Source organism: Trachypithecus francoisi, unplaced genomic scaffold (genome assembly GCF_009764315.1).
Source record: "Trachypithecus francoisi isolate TF-2019V2 unplaced genomic scaffold, Tfra_2.0 Lachesis_group5, whole genome shotgun sequence".
Classification (NCBI taxonomy): Eukaryota; Metazoa; Chordata; class Mammalia; order Primates; family Cercopithecidae; genus Trachypithecus; species Trachypithecus francoisi.
In genome coordinates, this window is record NW_022681470.1 from 108,896,990 (window position 1) to 108,916,329 (window position 19,340).

Here is a 19,340-nt window from a genome sequence, read left to right on the forward strand (position 1 = left end):
CACGCCTAGCTAATTTTGTATTTTTAGTAGAGACGGGGTTTCTCTATATTGGTCAGGCTGGTCTCGAACTTCCAACCTCAGGTGATGCGCCCGTCTTGGCCTCCCAAAGTGCTGGGATTACAGGCATGAGCCACTGCGCCTGCCCTTATTTTATTAATTTAATTTAATTTAATTTAATTTAATTTTGAGACGAAGTCTCATTCTTGTTGCCCAGGCTGGAGTGCAAAGGCATGATCTCAGCTCACTGCAACCTCTGCCTTCTGGGTTCAAGTGATTCTCCTACCTCAGCCTCCCAAATAGCTGGGATTACAGGCATGTACCACCATACGCAGCCTTTTTGTTTTGATATGGAGTTTCCCTCTTGTTGCCCAGGCTAGAGCGCAATGGCCTGATCGCGGCTCACCGCAACCTCTGCCTCCCAGGTTCAAGCGATTCTCCTGCCTCAGCTTCCCGAGTAGCTAGGATGACAGGCATGTGCCACCATGCCCAGCTGATTTTTGTATTTTTAGTACAGATGGGGTTTCTTCATGTTGGTCAGGCTGGTCTCGAACTCCCGAACTCAGGTGATCCACCTGCCTTGGCTTCCCAATGCGCTGGATTACAGGCGTGAGTGATCTACCACGCCCGGTCTAATATTGTATTTTTAATAGAGACAGGGTTTCACTATGTTGGTCAGGCCAGTCTCAAACTCCTAACCGCAGATGATCCACCTACCTGGTTGTGAGCCACCGCGCTCAGCCTGATTTCAGGATTTTAAATATAATACATCTCCCCACCAGCCTCACATTTCCAGAAGAGCTAGCTTAACACAAACTAGATTTTGCTCATGGGTGAAATGTGAATAATTTTTTTTTTTTTTTTGAGATGGAGTCTCACTCTGTTACCCAGGCTGGAGTGCAGTGGTGCAATCACGGTTCATTGCCACCTCTGCCTCCCGGGTTCAAGCAATTCTCCTGCCTCAGTCTTCTAGGTAGCTGGGATTACAGGTGCACGCCACCATGCCTAAGTTTTTGTATTTTAAGTAGAGACAGGGTTTTACCATGCTGGCTGGGCTGAGCCATTGCACTTAGCTGCTAGTGTCCTATAAACATAACTTTGGCCAGGCACGGTGGCTCATGCCTGTAATCCCAGCACTTTGGGAGGCCGAGGAGGGCGGATCACCTGAGGTCAGGAGTTTGAGACCAGCCAGACCAAGATGGAGAAACCCCGTCTCTACTAAAAATACAAAATTAGTCAGGCGTGGTGGCGCATGCCTGTAGTCCAGGTATTCAGAGGCTGAGGCAGGAGAATCGCTTGAACCCGGGAGATGCAGGTTGTGGTGAGCAGAGATTGCGTCACTGCACTCCAGCATGGGCAACAAGAGTGAAACTCCGTCTCAAAAACAACAACAACAATGAAAACTTTTTTTAAAAAGTTTATTTTTGGATGGGTAGTGACATTGTGGGTGACTTTTTCTGTCTTTTATCTAGAGCTGTATTAATGTTGCTATACTGTTCATGTAATTTTCTTTAATTATAAAGAGAAGAAAAACCATTCCTTAATAGAGTGGTTTGCAGTAACAAACTCAATAGGGAACTCTCAGTAAAGACTGAGAAGAGGCATTTTAATGTGACTATTCAGGAGTAGATAATGGCCCTTAATTATATTTCAATAGAGACTAAAACCAAATTATTTGTTATTTGACATTAAGAGGTGACAATAACTGTGCAGATACTTTGCTAGAGGAGTTTGCCAAAAAAAAAAAAAAAACAGTAGAAATAGGACAGAATCATTAGAAAGCAGCAAAGTTGAGTAAAGGTTTTGTTCAGTATTAGAAAGACAAAGTAGGTGTGAGCTCTGCCTCCTTAGCTATTTCTGTTGTAAACCTAGAGAAGACCTGCTTAACAGTGGAGACTTGCTAACATCCTCAGAAAACCTCTTCACGTTCTGTTATTTCACTTTTTAAAAAACGAGTTGGGGCAAAGGGTCTTCCTAAGTAATGTTCATGAGGGATCAGTGGCAGGGCATCGGGGAGGAGAGGAAGCCTCTTGATTATAAATTCTTTACATTTCATCCATGAGCAAAATTTAGTTTGTGTCAAGCTAGCTCTTCCGGAAAATGTGGGGCTTGTGGGGAAATGTATCACATTTAAAATCTGGAAATCAGGCCGAGCATGGTGGCTCACGCTTGTAATTCCAGCACTTTAGGAGGCCAAGGCCGGTGGATTACCTGAATTCAGGAATTCGAGACCAGCCTGGCCAACAAGGTGAAACCCTGTCTCACCATGGAAGCACTTACCTGTAGTCTCAAGAGGCTGATGCAGGGTATCCCTTGAGCCTAGGAGGCGAGGCTATGAATGTGCCACTACACTCCAGCCTGGGCAACAGGGGAAGACCCTGTCTCAAAAAACAAAAGAAAACAAAAGAGAAGAGAAGAGAAGAGAAGAGAACACCATTGAAGTAAGATAATAAGAGAAATTCTGCTACTTTTTAAAAGATTGGCCGGGCGCGGTGGCTCAAGCCTGTAATCCCAGCACTTTGGGAGGCCAGACGGGCGGATCACGAGGTCAGGAGATCGAGACCATCCTGGCGAACACGGTGAAACCCCGTCTCTACTAAAAAATACAAAAAACTAGCCGGGCGAGGTGGCGGGCCTGTAGTCCCAGCTACTCGGGAGGCTGAGGCAGGAGAATGGCGTAAACCTGGAGACGGAGCTTGCAGTGAGCTGAGATCGGCCACTGCACTCCAGTCCGGGCGACAGAGCGAGAGACTCTGCCTCAAAAAAAAAAAAAAAAAAAAAAAAAAAAAAAAAAAATAAATAATAAAAGATTAAAATTTCAACTGGGTGTGGTGGCTCACGCCTATAATTCCAGTATTTTGGGAGACCAGGAGTTTCAGACCAGCCTGGGTAACATAGAGAGACACCATCTCTACCAAAAAAAAAAAAAGAAAAAGAAAAAGAAAAAGAAACATGAAGAAATAAATTTTAAAAAGTAAAATTTCGCTCAAGCCTGTAATCCCAGCACTTTGGGAGGCCGAGGCGGGCGGATCACGAGGTCAGGAGATCGAGACCATCCTGGCTAACACGGTGAAACCCCGTCTCTACTAAAAAATACAAAAAACTAGCGGGAGGCCGGGCGCGGTGGCTCAAGCCTGTAATCCCAGCACTTTGGGAGGCCGAGACGGGCGGATCACGAGAGGTCAGGAGATCGAGACCATCCTGGCTAATACGGTTGAAACCCCGTCCCTACTAAAAAAATAAAAAAAACTAGCCGGGCGACGAGGCGGGCGCCTGTAGTCCCAGCTACTCGGGAGGCTGAGACAGGAGAATGGCGTGAACCGGGAGGCGGAGCTTGCAGTGAGCTGAGAGCCGGCCACTGCACTCCAGCCTGGGCGGCAGAGCAAGACTCCGTCTCCAAAAAAAAAAAAAAAAAAAAAAAAAAAAAAAAAAAAAAAAAAAAAAAAAAAAAAAAAACTAGCCGGGCGAGGTGGTGGCGCCTTAGTCCCAGCTACTCGGGAGGCTGAGGCAGGAGGAGGCTGAGGCAGGAGAATGGCGTGAACCCGGGAGGCGGAGCTTGCAGTGAGCTGAGATCCGGCCACTGCACTCCAGCCTGGGTGACAGAGCGAGACTCCGTCTCAAAAAAAAAAAAAAAAAAAAAAAAAAAAAAAAAAAAAAAAAAGTAAATTCTAGTCCCTGATACTAAAAGATACTGAAGAAATTGCCAATGGGCCGGGCGCGGTGGCTCAAGCCTGTAATCCCAGCACTTTGGGAGGCCGAGACGGGCGGATCACGAGGTCAGGAGATCGAGACCATCCTGGCTAATACGGTGAAACCCTGTCTCTACTTAAAAATACAAAAAACTAGCCGGGCGACGAGGCGGGCGCCTGTAGTCCCAGCTACTCGGGAGGCTGAGGCAGGAGAATGGCGTAAACCCAGGAGGCGGAGCTTGCAGTGAGCTGAGATCCGGCCACTGCACTCCAGCCTGGGTGGCAGAGCAAGACTCCGTCTCAAAAAAAAAAAAAAGAAATTGCCAATGTGATTGCAAACCACAAATGGAAATACTATTGAAATTATTGACAGTGGGGAAAGGGTCAGAGGGTGAAATGTCTTTGATTTTTTAAATATGGAAAAGGACTTCTTTTAAAGATAGAGACTGACCAAACCTGCTTAGCTTAAGTAGTTGCATATCTAGAGAGTAAGACTGTGGAATAGAGCAGGGTTTTGTTGTTTTTATAAATATTTGGTATTATCTTAAAATTACATCCATATAGGCTGTGTGTGTGGCTCACGCCTCTAATCCTAACACTTTGGGAGGCTGAGCCCAGTGGATCGCCTGAGGTCAGGAATTTGAGACCAGCCTGACAAACATGGTGAAACCCCGTCTCTACTAAAAATTCGAAAATTAGCTGGGCGTGGTGGCGGGCACCTGTAATCACAGCTACTCCGGAGGCTAAGGGAGGAGAATCCCTTGAACCAAGGGATCGTGCCACTGTACTCCAGCCTGGGCGGCGGCAAAAGTGAGACTCTATCTCAAAAAAAAAAAATATATATATATATATACACACACACACACACATACACACACACACACACACACACACATATATATATCCATACAATACAATAATCAAACTTTATTCTAAAAGAAGTTCTCAGGCCAGGTGCGATGGCTCACACCTGTAATCCCAGTACTTTGGGAGGTCAAGGCGGGTGGATCATGAGGTCAGGAGTTCGAGACCAGCCTGGCCAAAATGGTGAAACCCTGTCTCTACTAAAATTACAAAAAATTAGCTGGGCTCGGTGGCGGGCTCCTATAGTCCCAGCTACTTGGGAGGCTGAGGCAGGAGAATCACTTGAACCTGGGAGGCAGAGGTTGTAGTGAGCCGAGATCATGACACTGCACTCCAGCCTGGGCGACAGAGCAAGACTCTGTGAGAGATTTTTTGTATTTTTAGTAGAGATGCAGCGGAGGCTCTGTCTTTAAAAAAAAAAAAAAAACTAGTAGGAAAATTTTCAATAATCTCTAGAACATTTTGGCATGGATTATCAAAAGATGTTTTATGAGTATGTAAAGAAATTGACTCTAGGCACTAACATGGGTCCACTACGGGCAAGTTCTTTCATTCAGCAAATATTTGTTGTGCAACTTCTGGGTTATAGTTACTGTGCAAGGCACAAGGGATGAAGCATAAAACAAAACAGGCACATTCCTGCCCCTTGTGGAACTCTGGTGAGGAAGACAAATAATAAAACGTATGGTATAATTACAGCTTGTGATAAGTGCCAAAAAAGAAAACCCAGGGATTTAGGTGAGCCCATAGTTACAGGAACTAGCTTCACTGGGAGAGAGGAGGCAGTGTTAGAAAAATCCTCTGGGAGGACACAGTATTTAAACTGCTACCTGAGGGATGAATAGAATTTAGGTGGACAATGCGTGCGGAGTGCTACAGAGAAAATCTGAAAACATCATGTGAAAGAGTCATGAGGCAGGAATAAGCTTCCCATGCTAGAGGAACAGAGAAAAAGCTGAGGTGGCTGGAACAGAAAACAGGAGGGAGAGTGCAGATAAGCAGGGGCTACATCACATAGGCAGTAACTAATGCTATTTTCTTTTTTAAAATGATTACTGGACAAGTAGATGAAAGAAATAAAAACACACTGTTGGAGAGAAAACATCATTTCTTTTTTTATCCTTTTTGGGTTCTTAGTTGAGACACTTGAAAACAAGAGTCAGATTAACAAAAGAAAAACAAGTTTATTAACATGCTGTACCCATCAAGTGGGAGAGGCCTCAGTTCAAAAGTATTTATCTCTCCAGGCAGTGGCTTAGGGACCTTGTTTAAATAGTATTTTAACAAAGAGCCATGAATTTTTTTTTTTTTTTGAGACGGAGTCTCACTCTGTCGCCGGGGCTGGACTGCAGTGGCCGGATCTCAGCTCACTGCAAGCTCCGCCTCCTGGGTTCACGCCATTCTCCTGCCTCAGCCTCCTGAGTAGCTGGGACTACAGGTGCCCGCCACCTCGCCCGGCCAATTTTTTGTATTTTTTAGTAGAGACGGGGTTTCACAGTGTTAGCCAGGATAGTCTCGATTTCCTGACCTCGTGATCCGCCCGTCTCGGCCTCCCAAAGTGCTGGGATTACAGGCTTGAGCCACCGCGCCCGGCCCGAATTTTTTTTTTTTTTTTTTGAGACAGAGTCTTGCTCTGTCACCCAGGCTGGAGTGCAGTGGCATGATCTCAGCTTACTGCAACCTTGCCTCCTGGGTTCAAACGATTCTTGTGCCTCAGCCTCCCAAGTAGCTGGGGTTACAGGCGTGTGCCATCATGCCCAGCTGATTTTTGTATTTTTAGTAGAGACAGGGTAACGCCATGTTGGCCAGGCTGGTTTCAAGCTCCTGGCCTCAAGCAATCCACCCGCCTAGGCCTCCCAAAGTGCTGGCATTACAGGTGTGAGCCACCGCACTTGGCCAGAGCCATGAATCTTACATAGTGATGAAATAAAGAAGAGTATCTTTACGCTTCCAAAAGGCGGGAAAATGTGGGAAGGTAAATTAATGGGAAGAGTAAAGTCTGCTCCTGGATCCTCTAGCACTGCTGTCTCTGAGCCGTTTCTGAGCTGCTGAAGGCAGAGTTAGGAAGGGCAGTGTGCCCACGTGTTTTAAGCTTTTAACTTTAACTAAAATCCCCAGCATTTTAGAGAGAAATATTTTGGTTTCCTTTAACACACTAAATTTGTTTTCTGCAAGGTAATTGATCAAATGGTTGGGATGAACCAGTTATCACTTCTACAACTAAATTATATCCCAAATCCATCCACTTCCCGCTTTCTCCTCCCTAGATCAAATCACCACCATCTCCCCTGGGCCACTGCTACTGGTCTTGTTTTCACTTTTACTTCCTACAGTCCATCCTCTATACAGCAGCTAGTGATCTAAAATGTAAATCAGGCCATTTGAATTACTTGCTTAAAAATCCTTCAATGGCAGCCAGGCACGGTGTCTCATGCCTGTAATCCCAGCACTTTGGGAGGCCAAGGCGGGCAGATCATCTGAGGTCAGGAGTTCGAGACCAGCCTGACCAACATAGAGAAACCCCGTCTCTACTAAAAATACAAAATTAGCCGGGCATGGTGGCACATGCCTATAATCCCAGCTACTAAGGAGGCTGAGGCAGGAGAATCGCTTGAACCTGGGAGGCGGAGGTTGCAGTGAGCTGAGATCATGCCATTGCACTCCAGCCTGGGCAACAAGAATGAAACTGTCTCAAAAAAATAAACAAATAGCCGGGCGCGGTGGCTCAAGCCTGTAATCCCAGCACTTTGGGGGGCCGAGACGGGCGGATCACGAGGTCAGGAGATCGAGACCATCCTGGCTAACACGGTGAAACCCCGTCTCTACTAAAAATACAAAAAACTAGCCGGGCGAGGTGGCGGGTGCCTGTAGTCCCAGCTACTCGGAGGCTGAGGCAAGAGAATGGCATAAACCCAGGAGGCAGAGTTTGCAGTGAGCTGAGAACCGGCCACTGCACTCCAGCCCGGGCGACAGAGTGAGACTCCGTCTCAAAAAAAAAAAAAAAAAAAAAAAAAAAAAAAAAAATAAACAAATAAATTCTTCAATGGCTTCCCATTTGTCACAGGTTGAGTTTGTCACAGATGCAGAGGTGGAGTTTGGGATTCAACATGTTATTAAAGTTTAACATCTGTGACAAGGAAGAAAGAAAAATCTGAGTTGGACTGAGGAATAAATCAGTGATGCAGACCAAAAATAGCCTTGGCCAACCTATCAAGGAGCTCTGAAAAGAGTATTATCCGTCAGAATTGTTCGGTTAAAATAGCTGGGGCTTTATAACCCTGCTCACTTAGTCTCTAGAAGTGGTCTGCTCCAAGAAGGGTATATCCTTAAGCAGTAAGGCGCTCTGTGTCTGGGGCAGATCCTGAAAGAGTTGTTTGGTGACTACAGTCTTCACATCTGGACATCAAGTCCCTCCTTAGAGGAGGATATGGATGGTACATCTCTTGTCCATCTCACCGCTGCATTTAGAATAAAAGGCCTTGCCAGGCACGTTGTGTGAGTCTGTAGTCTCAGCTGTTGGGAAGCTGAGGGTGAGGATTGTATGAGCTTCAGAGTTCCGGGCCACAGTGTGCTATGATTGCTCCTGTGAATAGCCACTGTACCCTAGCCCAGGTGACAGAGGGAGACCCCATCTCTAAAAAAATAAGAGAGTAAATAAAAGAATTTCAAGACCTTACATAATCTAGTTTCTGTCTACCTTTCCTCTACTTGCCTTTGTTCACATTTTGCTCTAGGTACACTGCCCTCCTTTTTTCTTTAAGTCCATCCCTTCCTCAAGGACTTTGTGCTTGGCTGTTCCCCTTGCCTGGAATGGTATACTCCCAGTCTTCACATGGCTAGTGCCTTCTGAAGTTGTGTGCTTCCTCCTCATTATTCTATTTAGTGTTGTTCCATTTCACTTTCCTCATAAAATGATCTGAATTTTTATTTACATCTGTCTCATCAATTAGAATGTAAATTTCATGAGAGTCTGGGTGTGATCTGTTTTTTCCACAGCTCTAACCCCACTCAGTACCTAGAACACAGTAGACCTCCACAAATATTTATGTTTTTTTCGTTTGTTTGTTGGTTGAGACAGGGTCTCGCTCTGTCACCCAGGCTGGGGTGCAGTGGCACGATCTTGGCTCACTGCAACCTCCGCCTCCCGAGTTCAAGCAATTCTCCTGCCTCACTCTCCCGAGTAGCTGGGATTACAGCCATGCACCACCAAGACCGGCTACATTTTTTTTGTATTTTTAGTAGAGACAGGGTTTCACCATATTGGCCAGGCTGGTCTCAAACTCCTGAACTTGTGATCCGCCCGCCTTGGCCTCCCAAAGTGCTGGGATTACAGGCATGAGTCACTGTGCCCGGCCTGTGTTTTTTTTTTTTTTTTTAAAGGATGCGATCTTGCTCTGTTGCCCAGGCTGGAATGTAGAGATATGATCATAGCTCACTGTAGCCTCAAACTCCTGGGCTCAAGTGATTCTCCTGCCACAGCCTCCCAAGATGCTAAGACTACAGTCACGTACCACAACACCTGTTTTGTGGAGATGAGGTCTCACTATGTTGTCCAGGCTGGTCTCAAACTCCTAGCTTCAAGTGATTCTCCTGTCTTGGCCTCTGAAATGCAGAAAGGTATATTGAATGATACTACAGATAGCTAGTTTTAGCTAACTGAATTTTGTCCAAATAATATTTTTTTTTTTTTTTTGAGGCGGAGTCTCGCTCTGTCGCCCGGACTGGAGTGCAGTGGCCAGATCTCAGCTCACTGCAAGCTCCGCCTCCCGGATTACGCCATTCTCCTGCCTCAGCCTCCCGAGTAGCTGGGACTACAGGCGCCCGCCACCTCGCCCGGCTAGTTTTTGCATTTTTAGTAGAGACGGGGTTTCACCGTGTTAGCCAGGACGGTCTCGATCTCCTGACCTCGTGATCCGCCCGTCTCGGCCTCCCAAAGTGCTGGGATTACAGGCATGAGTCACTGTGCCCGGCCTGTGTTTTTTTTTTTTTTTTAAAGGATGCGATCTTGCTCTGTTGCCCAGGCTGGAATGTAGAGATATGATCATAGCTCACTGTAGCCTCAAACTCCTGGGCTCAAGTGATTCTCCTGCCACAGCCTCCCAAGATGCTAAGACTACAGTCACGTACCACAACACCTGTTTTGTGGAGATGAGGTCTCACTATGTTGTCCAGGCTGGTCTCAAACTCCTAGCTTCAAGTGATTCTCCTGTCTTGGCCTCTGAAATGCAGAAAGGTATATTGAATGATACTACAGATAGCTAGTTTTAGCTAACTGAATTTTGTCCAAATAATATATTTTTTTTTTTTTTTGAGGCGGAGTCTCGCTCTGTCGCCCGGACTGGAGTGCAGTGGCCAGATCTCAGCTCACTGCAAGCTCCGCCTCCCGGATTTACGCCATTCTCCTGCCTCAGCCTCCCGAGTAGCTGGGACTACAGGCGCCCGCCACCTCGCCCGGCTAGTTTTTGCATTTTTAGTAGAGACGGGGTTTCACCGTGTTAGCCAGGACGGTCTCGATCTCCTGACCTCGTGATCCGCCCGTCTCGGCCTCCCAAAGTGCTAGGATTACAGGCTTGAGCCACCGCACCCGGCCGTCCAAATAATATTTATTAGTATTAAGGTTAACCTGAAGGGAGATCTCTAGTTGGCTGATACAAGTCTGTCTGGTCCTGTCAAACAGTTAAAAGTCAATGATTTGTATCACAAATGTTGTGACCATCCAAATTTCTGATGACACAAAGCTGGGAGTATTGATGGCTAAAATATTGGATGATGGGTTTCAGATTCAGAAGGACCTGAAAGTTCATCAATAACAGAATGGACAATAAATTGTGGTATATTATTCAAGTGATGAACTATTGTTCAGCAATGAAAGTGAGTGAACTACTGCTATCAGAAACATGAAGAAACTTCACAAAGATAATGTTAAAATAAATAAACCAAACACACACAAAAGAGTATAGATTAGGCCGGGCGCGGTGGCTCAAGCCCGTAATCCCAGCACTTTGGGAGGCCGAGACGGGCAGATCACGAGGTCAGGAGATCGAGACCATTCTGGCTAACACGGTGAAACCCCGTCTCTACTAAAAAAATACAAAAATCTAGCCGGGCGAGGTGGTGGGCGTCTGTAGTCCCAGCTACTCAGGAGGCTGAGGCAGGAGAATGGCGTGAACCCAGGAGGCGGAGCTTGCAGTGAGCTGAGATCCGGCCACTGCGCTCCAGCCCGGGCGACAGAGCGAGACTCCGTCTCAAAAAAAAAAAAAAAAAAAAAAAAAAAAAAAAAGAGTATAGATTACATGATGCCACATGTATGTATGTTTCCAATCCAGGCAAACCTATTCAGTGGTATTAAAAGTCAGGACTGGTTCTCTATAGGAAGGAGGAAGGGGGCATGAGGTAGGCTTCTGAAGTGCTAGTAATAACTTTCTTGACCTGTGTGGTAGTTATATAAATACGTGGCCGGGCGCGGTGGCTCAAGCCTGTAATCCCAGCACTTTGGGAGGCCGAGACGGGCGGATCACGAGGTCAGGAGATCGAGACCATCCTGGCTAATACGGTGAAACCCCGTCTCTACTAAAAATACAAAAACTAGCCGGGCGAGGTGGCGGGCGCCTGTAGTCCCAGCTACTTGGGAGGCTGAGGCAGGAGAATGGCGGAAACCCAGGAGGCGGAGCTTGCAGTGAGCTGAGATCTGGCCACTGCACTCCAGTCCGGGCGACAGAGCGAGACTCCGCCTCAAAAAAAAAAAAAATAAAAAAATAAATAAATAAATACGTTTACTGTGCAAAAATTCATTGATCATTGATGTGTGCACTTAGGATTTGTGCACATTTTAAATGTGTAGTACATGTTAATTTTTTTTTTTTAGATGGAGTTTTGCTCTTATTGCCCAGGTTGGAGTGCCATGGTGTGATCTCAGCTCACTGCAACCTCCACCTCCCAGGTTCAAGTGATTGTCTTGCTTCAGCCTCCCAAGTAGCTGTGGTTACAGGCATGTGCCACCATGCCCGGCTAATTTTGTATGTTTAGTAGAGACAAGGTTTCACCATATTGGCCAGGCTGGTCTCGAACTCCTGACCTCCGGTGATCCGCCTGCCTTGGCCTCCCAAAGTGCTGGGATTACAGGCATGAGCCACGGGTGCCTGGCCTATTATACATTAATTTCAAAGTTAAGAGTGAAATAGACTTGGGAGATTTATTTAAAAACTCATGTGTAGTTCCTGATTTTGAATAAAAGAATTTTAACATTTTGCCAGTTAGTATCATAGTTGCTTTTCATTTGGGGTAAATAGTCTTTATTATGTTGAAGTAGTTTCTTTTGATTTTATTTCATTGTTTTTATTAGAATGGCTACTGAATACACTATAACACCTATTGCTGCAGGGAAGGGGGGCAAGGGGTATTTTCATGTGCTGCTACTGAAATATGAAGGGTTACAACCTTTTTGGAAAGTAGTCTGGCAACGACTATTACTTTAAAAATACATAAGGCCAGGCGCGGTGGCTCAAGCCTGTAATCCCAGCACTTTGGGAGGCCGAGACGGGTGGATCACAAGGTCAGGAGATCGAGACCATCCTGGCTAACACCGTGAAACCCTGTCTCTACTAAAAAAATACAAAAAACTAGCCGGGCGAGGTGGCGGACGCCTGTAGTCCCAGCTACTCGGGAGGCTGAGGCAGGAGAATGGCGTAAACCCGGGAGGCGGAGCTTGCAGTGAGCTGAGATCCGGCCACTGCACTCCAGCCTGGGCGATAGAGCGAGACTCCGTCTCAAAAAAAAAAAAAAAAAAATACATATACCCTTTGGCCAGGCACAGTAGCTCATGCCTGTAATGTCAGCACTTTGGGAGGCCAAGGAGGGCAGATCACCTGAGGTCAGGAGTTCGAGACCAGCCTGACCAACATGGTGAAACTCTGTCTCTACTAAAAATATAAAAATTAGCCGGGTGTGACAGCACATGCCTGTAATCCCAGCTACTCAGGAGGCTGAGGCAGGAGAATCACTTGAACCCAGGAGGCAGAGGTTGTAGTGAGCCAAGATTCTGGAACTGCACTCCAGCCCAGGCGATAGAGTGAGTGAGACTTGGTCTCAAAAAATAAAATAAAATAAATAAAAATACATATACCCTTTGACTCAGCAATTACAGTTCTGGGAATCTATCCTCTGAAAAAAACCATTAGTGTCAATAAAACTATTGGAGTAAAAACACTATAGGACATATATACAAGGACATCTGTTGCAACATTTTAAGTGGCAACACACACACAAATTGTAAATACTATGGATGTCCATCTATAGAGTGATGGTTGTAAAAATTACAGTACATTCACATTTTGGAACATCTATGAAAAGCAATGCATTTGTACTCTACCAGTTGACTTAGAGGGATTTTACACACAAAAATGTCTTGAGTAAAAGAGGCAAAAAAGTAGTCACTTTTTAAATGACAAAAAAAATCTGCATTGAATATGTGTGCATTTGTATTTGTCTATATGTGATTATATGAGCATAGAGAAAAATGTTAACAACTAGATTGATAAATTGGTTATGGGAGTGGAGGGAAGAGCTCATGGGGTAGCAGATGAGGAAGGGGGATGGTAGAGTCAAGGGAGAAAGAAAAAAAAAAAAAGAACCAGAGGATTTTTTGTAATCTCTATAGGAGCTGGTAATCTTGTATTACAGGTAAAAAATCAAATGCAGTCTTAGGAACATTGATATATTATACTGTCACCAAATCAAAGGATGTAATAATCCCAGTGTGCTTTATGCGGTTCACATCAAATCTAGCATATTATATTAATTTCTGGACACCACACTAAAAACAAAACAAAACAAATAACACCCTACTTGTTGCTGCCAAAATAAATTGTTTTTCTTATAAGAGGAATGGTCAGCCAGGCACGGTGTCTCACACCTTAGGAAGCTGGCTCCAACACTTTGGGAGGCTGGCCAGGAACGGTGGCTCCAACACTTTGAGAGGCTGAAGTGGGAGGATCCTTTGAGCCCAAGAGTTTGACAGCAGCCTGGGCAACATAGGGAGACCCCATCTCTAAAACAGAAAAAAAAAAATTATCTGGGTATGGTGGCTCGTGCCTGTGGTCCCATCTGCTTGGGAAGCTGAAGTTGAGGACTACTTGAGATCTAGGCTGCAGTGTGCAGTGATCACACCACTGCACTCCAGCCTGGGTGACGAAGTGAGACCTTGTCTCAAAGAGAAAAAAAGAGGAATTCTTAAAGATCAGGAAAACCTGGGTTCCAATATTATATCAGCCACTTAGCTGTGTGGCCTTCGGAAAATTACCTAATCCCTCTATGCCGCAGTTTCCTCATCTGTACAATGGGGATAATTACAGTGCCTATACCTCAGGGTTATTGTAGAGTAATTAAAACAAACCATCTATTTCTTTCCTTTTTAAAAGGAACTGGCATCTAGAATAAACTCAATAAAAATGTTCTTCATCTTCTTCTTACTATTATTTTGAGATAGAGTCTTGCTTTGTTGCCCAGGCTGGAGTGCAGTGGCATGAGCTCGGCCCACTGCAACCTCTGCCTCCCGGATTTAAGCGATTCTCCCGCCTCAGCCTCCCAAGTAGCTGGGACTACAGGTACCCACCACCACGCTTGGCTAATTTTAGTATTTTTAGTAGAAACGGGTTTTTGTGTTGTTGGCCAGGCTGGTCTCGAACCCCTGTCCTGGTGATCCGCCCACCTCGGCTTCCCAAAGTGCTGGGATTACAGGCGTGAACCACTGTGCCCCGCCCAATGTTTTCACTATTAAAGTAAATATTTATTGTGAAACTTAGAATTTACATATAAACAAGAAAGTAAAAACATAACCATAATCTTACCTTCCAGAGTTAAACATTAACTTTTATGTTCATGCGTTACCCAATTTGATCTGAAAAATCATTATGAGGCCTAGGGATAGCTTAATTGGCACAAATTAGCAGCTACCAGTGTGTGAAGGGTTGTCACGTGGAAGAGAGGTAGATATATTCTGTGAGGCTCCAAAGAACCACAGGAAGAAGCAAGGGTTATGATGAGAGCTGTCCAGCAATAGATTGAGCTGCCCAACACCATACAGAACTCCCTGTTATAACAAATGAGTTTTTGGCTTGCAACCATTTTACAAAAAAAGTTATGGAAAAGACATCAAGTTGAATGACCTCTAAAACGCTTCCTAACTAAAAAATTTTTTTTTTTTTTTTTTTTTTTTTTGAGACAGAATCTCGCCCTGTCACCCAGGCTGTAGTTCAGTGGCGCAATCTCGGCTCACCACAACCTCCGCCTCCGGGGTTCAAGCCATTCTCCTGCTTCAGCCTCCTGAGTAGCTGTGACTATAGGCGTGCACTACCACACCTGGCTAATTTTTGTATTTTTAGTAGAGACAGAGTTTTACCATATTGGCCAGGCTGGTCTTGAACTCCTGACCTCAAGTGATTCACCTGCCTGGGCCTTCCAAAGTGCTGGGATTACAGGTATGAGCCACTGTGCCTGGCCATAACTCTAACATTTTATCATCAAGAAATGCTTGCTATATGTATACACACATTAGATTCACAGCCTGCATAAGACAGTTTGTGTGATTTCTTACTTAGTAAATACTGAGTGATAAGGACAATTCCAAATTCATCCCATGAAAGTTAATAGGGAATTCCTAGCACGTCATGGGTCAGATAGAAAATCTGTCCTTCATGAGCCAGGCGCAGTGGCGCACACCTATAATCCCAGCACTTTGGGAGGCTGAGGCGGGTGGATCACCTGAGGTCAGGGGTTCAAGACCAGCCTGGCCAACATGGTGAAACTCCGACTGTACTAAAAATACAAAAATTAGCTGCGCATGGTGGCAGGAGCCTGTAGTCCCAGCTACCCTGGAGGCTGAGGCAGGACAATCGCTTGAACTTGGGAGGCAGCAATGCAGTGAGCCGAGATCTCGCCACTGCACTCCAGCCTGGGTGACAGAGCAAGACTCCGTCTCAAAAAAAAAAAAAAAGAAAAAAAGAAAATCTGTCCTTCATGAAACGCTGAGGACGTGCAATTCCAATTAAACCCACTCAATCTAGAGAAATAAATCAAAGGGAGGGGGTGGGCCTGGAAAGAGTACATCTTATCTTCAGGTACTGTTTGTTTGATTTTTTTTAATACTTGGGGTTTGTTCCTGAGAATAATTCTTGACCTGGCAAAAATTCATAGTAATGACTCAGGGGAAAGGAAAAAGAAGAAACAAACAAACAAAAAATACATTAATGTGGTTGGAAAAAAAAATCTAAGAACATGGTGTTGGTGGGAGAGAAGACTAAAGGTTTGTGGAAGACCCACCCAAGTGCTTTTGATGCTTGACCAATTATTATCTTATTGTTCTTCCTGCTATAGATACAGCTGCAATTTATGTAACAGGATGTTTAAAAAGATTAAAGAGAATCTGTAGTAGGGTTCTGAGATGATAAGAGTTCCTAGAATATGCATTTATGGACGTTTAGAATATAAGTTCCTGTACATTCTTAGAATAAACCATCTATTTGTTTCCTTTTTCAAAAAAGAAACAAACAAAATTTGTATTTCAATATGGCTGCTTCCTTCCAGCAAGTGATATGGAATAACAGACAAAGACAGCAAACAAATAACAGAGCAAAGACAAGTTGGTGGTGGTTCAAACTGTGGCCCATGCCGTTTCTTAATTAGCTTTGAGCTTTGAGTCTAAAATGTTTTAACTCTACATTATACACGTGTTTGGACTTCATTTGGATTCAACTTATTCATCAGAAAATGGATTATTCTATGATACAAGCAGAATAATTGTGTGAAATTTATGACTGCAATCACCCAATGTGAAGATGAAAGTTTAAAAATTTTTGTGCGGCTGGGCGCGGTGGCTCAGGCCTGTAATCCCAGCACTTTGGGAGGCTGAGGTGGGCGGAGGTCAGGAAATCAAGACCATCCTGGCTAACACGGTGAAACCCCATCTCTACTAAAAATACGAAGTAGCCTGGCATGGTGGCGAGCGCCTGCAGTCCCAGCTATCTGGGAGGCTGAGGCAGGAGAATGGCATGAATCCGGGAGGTGGAGCTTGCAGCCAGACGAGATTGTGCCACTGCACTCCAGCCTGGGCAACAGAGCGAGGCTCCCTCTCAAAAAAATAGAAAGTAAAAAAATAAAATGTTTTTTGCTAGAGGAGTTTTCAAAAAAAAAAAAAAAAAGTGTTCTATAGATGTCCCAGACATACAGAGCGACTTACTGGCATTTAAGTCTTTCTGTCATGTGGAGTGCTACCTTATCTTAAATGATAAATTGGCACCAGGCACTTGATAAAAGGGCATTGGGGCATATTCTCCAAGTTTCTGATGTTAGTCATGAATTGCTTGTTAACTTTAATTATCCTAGCAACCTAGGCTAATATCTACTGCATACTTGCTCTCTCTCTCTCACTGTATTTCTGTGCATGTGTATGTGTGTAATTTTTTTCTGAACTTGTTTCTGTTTGATAATAAATTACAGACATGATGCCCCTTTCCCTTAAGCACTTCAGTGTATATTTTCTTTTGTTTTTTTTATTTTTTGAGACAGAGTTTTGCTCTGTCGCCCAGGCTGGAGTGCAGTGGCACGATCTTGGCTCACTGCAACCTCTGCCTCCTGGATTCCAGCTATTCTCCTGCCTCAGCCTCCCGAGTAGCTAGGACTACAGGCGCATGCCACTGTGCCCTCCTAATTTTGTATTTTTAGTAGAGACAGGATTTCACCATGTTGGCCAGGCTGGTCTCAAACTCCTGACCTCATGATCTGCCCACCTCGGCCTCCCAAAGTGCTGGGATTACAGAAGTGATCCACCACGTCCCGCCAGTGTGTATTTTCTAAAAACAAGGATATTCTCTTTCATAACCACAATTATAAAAATTAAGAAATCAATATTGATTCAATAATATTTTCTAACCTACAGGCCTCATTTGAATTTGCTCAAATGTTCCAGTAATGTCCGTTGTGGTAAAATAAGTTCTATATCATACATTGTGTTCAGTTGTCAAGTGTTTTTAGTCTCCTTTAATCTGGAATAGAATTTTCCACACTTTGTCTTTCACAACCTTGACATACTTGAGGAGTTACAGGCCAGTTGTTTTGTAGAGTGTCCCCTAACTTGGGTTTTCTGATGTTTCTTCATGATTACATTCAGGTTACGCATTCTTAGCAGGAATAGCACAGAAGTGATGTTGTGATCCCTACATAATGTTAGTTGACTTGTTCCATTACTGTTGAAGTTAACTTTGGTCATTTGGTTAAGGGGATGTCTGCCAGGTTTCTTCACTTTAAAAAGGACTATTTTTCCTTTTTTTTTTTTCCGAGACAGAGTCTTGCTCTATCACCTAGGCAGGAGTGCAGTGGCGCGATCTCAGCTCACTGCAACCTATGCCTCCTGGGTTCAAGCAATTCTTCTGCCTCAGCCTCCCAAGTAGCGGGGATTACAGGCACCCACCATCACACTAGCTAATTTTTTTTGTCTTTTTAGTAGAGATGGGGTTTCACCATGTTGGCCAGGCTGGTCTTGAACTCCTGACCTCATGATCTGCCCACCTCAGCCTCCCAAAGTACTAGGATTACAGGCATGAGCCACTGCGCCCAGCCCTTTATTTTTCCTTTAATAGTTAACAAATATCTTGTAAGGAGATACTCTAAGACTATGTAAATATCCTCCTCCTCTGGCCGGGCGCCGTGGCTCATGCCTATAATCCCAGCACTTTGGAAGGCTGAGGAGGGTGGTTCACCTGAGGTCAGGAGTTCGAGACCAGCCTGGCCAACATGGGGAAACACCGTCTCTACTAAAAATACAAAAAAATTAGCTGGGCATAGTGGCGGGCACCAATCCCAGAATCCCAGCTACTTGGGAGCCTGAGGCAGGAGAATCACTTGAACCAGGGAGGTGGATGTTGCAGTGAGCCAAGATCGCACCATTGCACTCCAGTCTGGGTGACAAGGGAGAAACTTGGTCTCAAAAATTAAAATTAAAATTAAAATTAAAAAATCCTCTTCCTTGCAAAACTTTTACCACTAATTTTAGCATCATTTGATGATTCTTACTTAAAAGAATCAATTGTTACTATGATGGTTATCAAATGGTGATTTTATTATTCTGTCATTTCTTCTATATTTTTTAGCTGGCACTGTACTGTAAGGAAAAACTTTTTCTTCTCCCTGATTTGCTTGACTATTTATTTATACCAGAATGGATGCAGATTTCTATTTTATTCAATGGGTTGTTGACAGTATTTGTTGTGATCCTCAAATTGCCCCTGATGTGGACAGTGGGAGTCTCTTCAAACTGCCCTTTTGACATGTTCCCAAAATTTTTTGAGATTCCTAACTTTATGGCACAATAAGACATTCCGGTTGTAAGATAGTCCAGTCTTATCTTGTATCTTCCTAGCACCAGCCCTGAAATCAGCAATTCCTTTAAGAAGCCCTGCTGGTCGCAGTGGCTCACGCCTGTTATCCCAGCATTTTGGGAGGCTGGAGGGGGTGGATCACCTGAGGTCGGGAGTTCAAGACCAGCCTGACCAACATGGAGAAACCCCGTCTCTACTAAAAATGCAAAATTAGTTGGATATGATGGTGCATGCCTGTAATCCCAGCTACTCGGTAGGCTGAGGTAGGAGAATCGCTTGAACCCAGGAGGCGGAGGTTGCGGGGCACCAAGATTGTGCAACTGCACTGTAGCTTGGGCAATAAGAGTGAAACACTGTCTCAAAAAAAAAAAAAAGACCAGGTGCGGTGGCTCACACCTGTAATCCCAGTACTTTGGGAGGC

The 19,340-nt window shown here is 44.7% G+C and overlaps 1 long non-coding RNA gene across 4 annotated transcripts in view; it reads right to left on the minus strand.

Annotated features, from left to right (window-relative positions):
* Positions 1-9,697: 9,697 nt before the first annotated feature.
* LOC117075839 overlaps positions 9,698-19,340 on the minus strand; it is a 74,780-nt gene continuing 65,137 nt past the window's right edge. The window contains exons 4-5 of one of the 4 annotated variants that reach the window (XR_004434153.1): positions 10,174-10,342; positions 9,726-9,768 (exon numbers count right to left, since the gene is read on the minus strand). This is a non-coding gene — a long non-coding RNA (uncharacterized LOC117075839). Of the gene's footprint in view, positions 9,769-10,140; positions 10,343-14,395; positions 14,446-19,340 lie in introns of those variants that run through there. The other 3 variants (XR_004434155.1, XR_004434154.1, XR_004434152.1) reach the window with 3 other exon arrangements.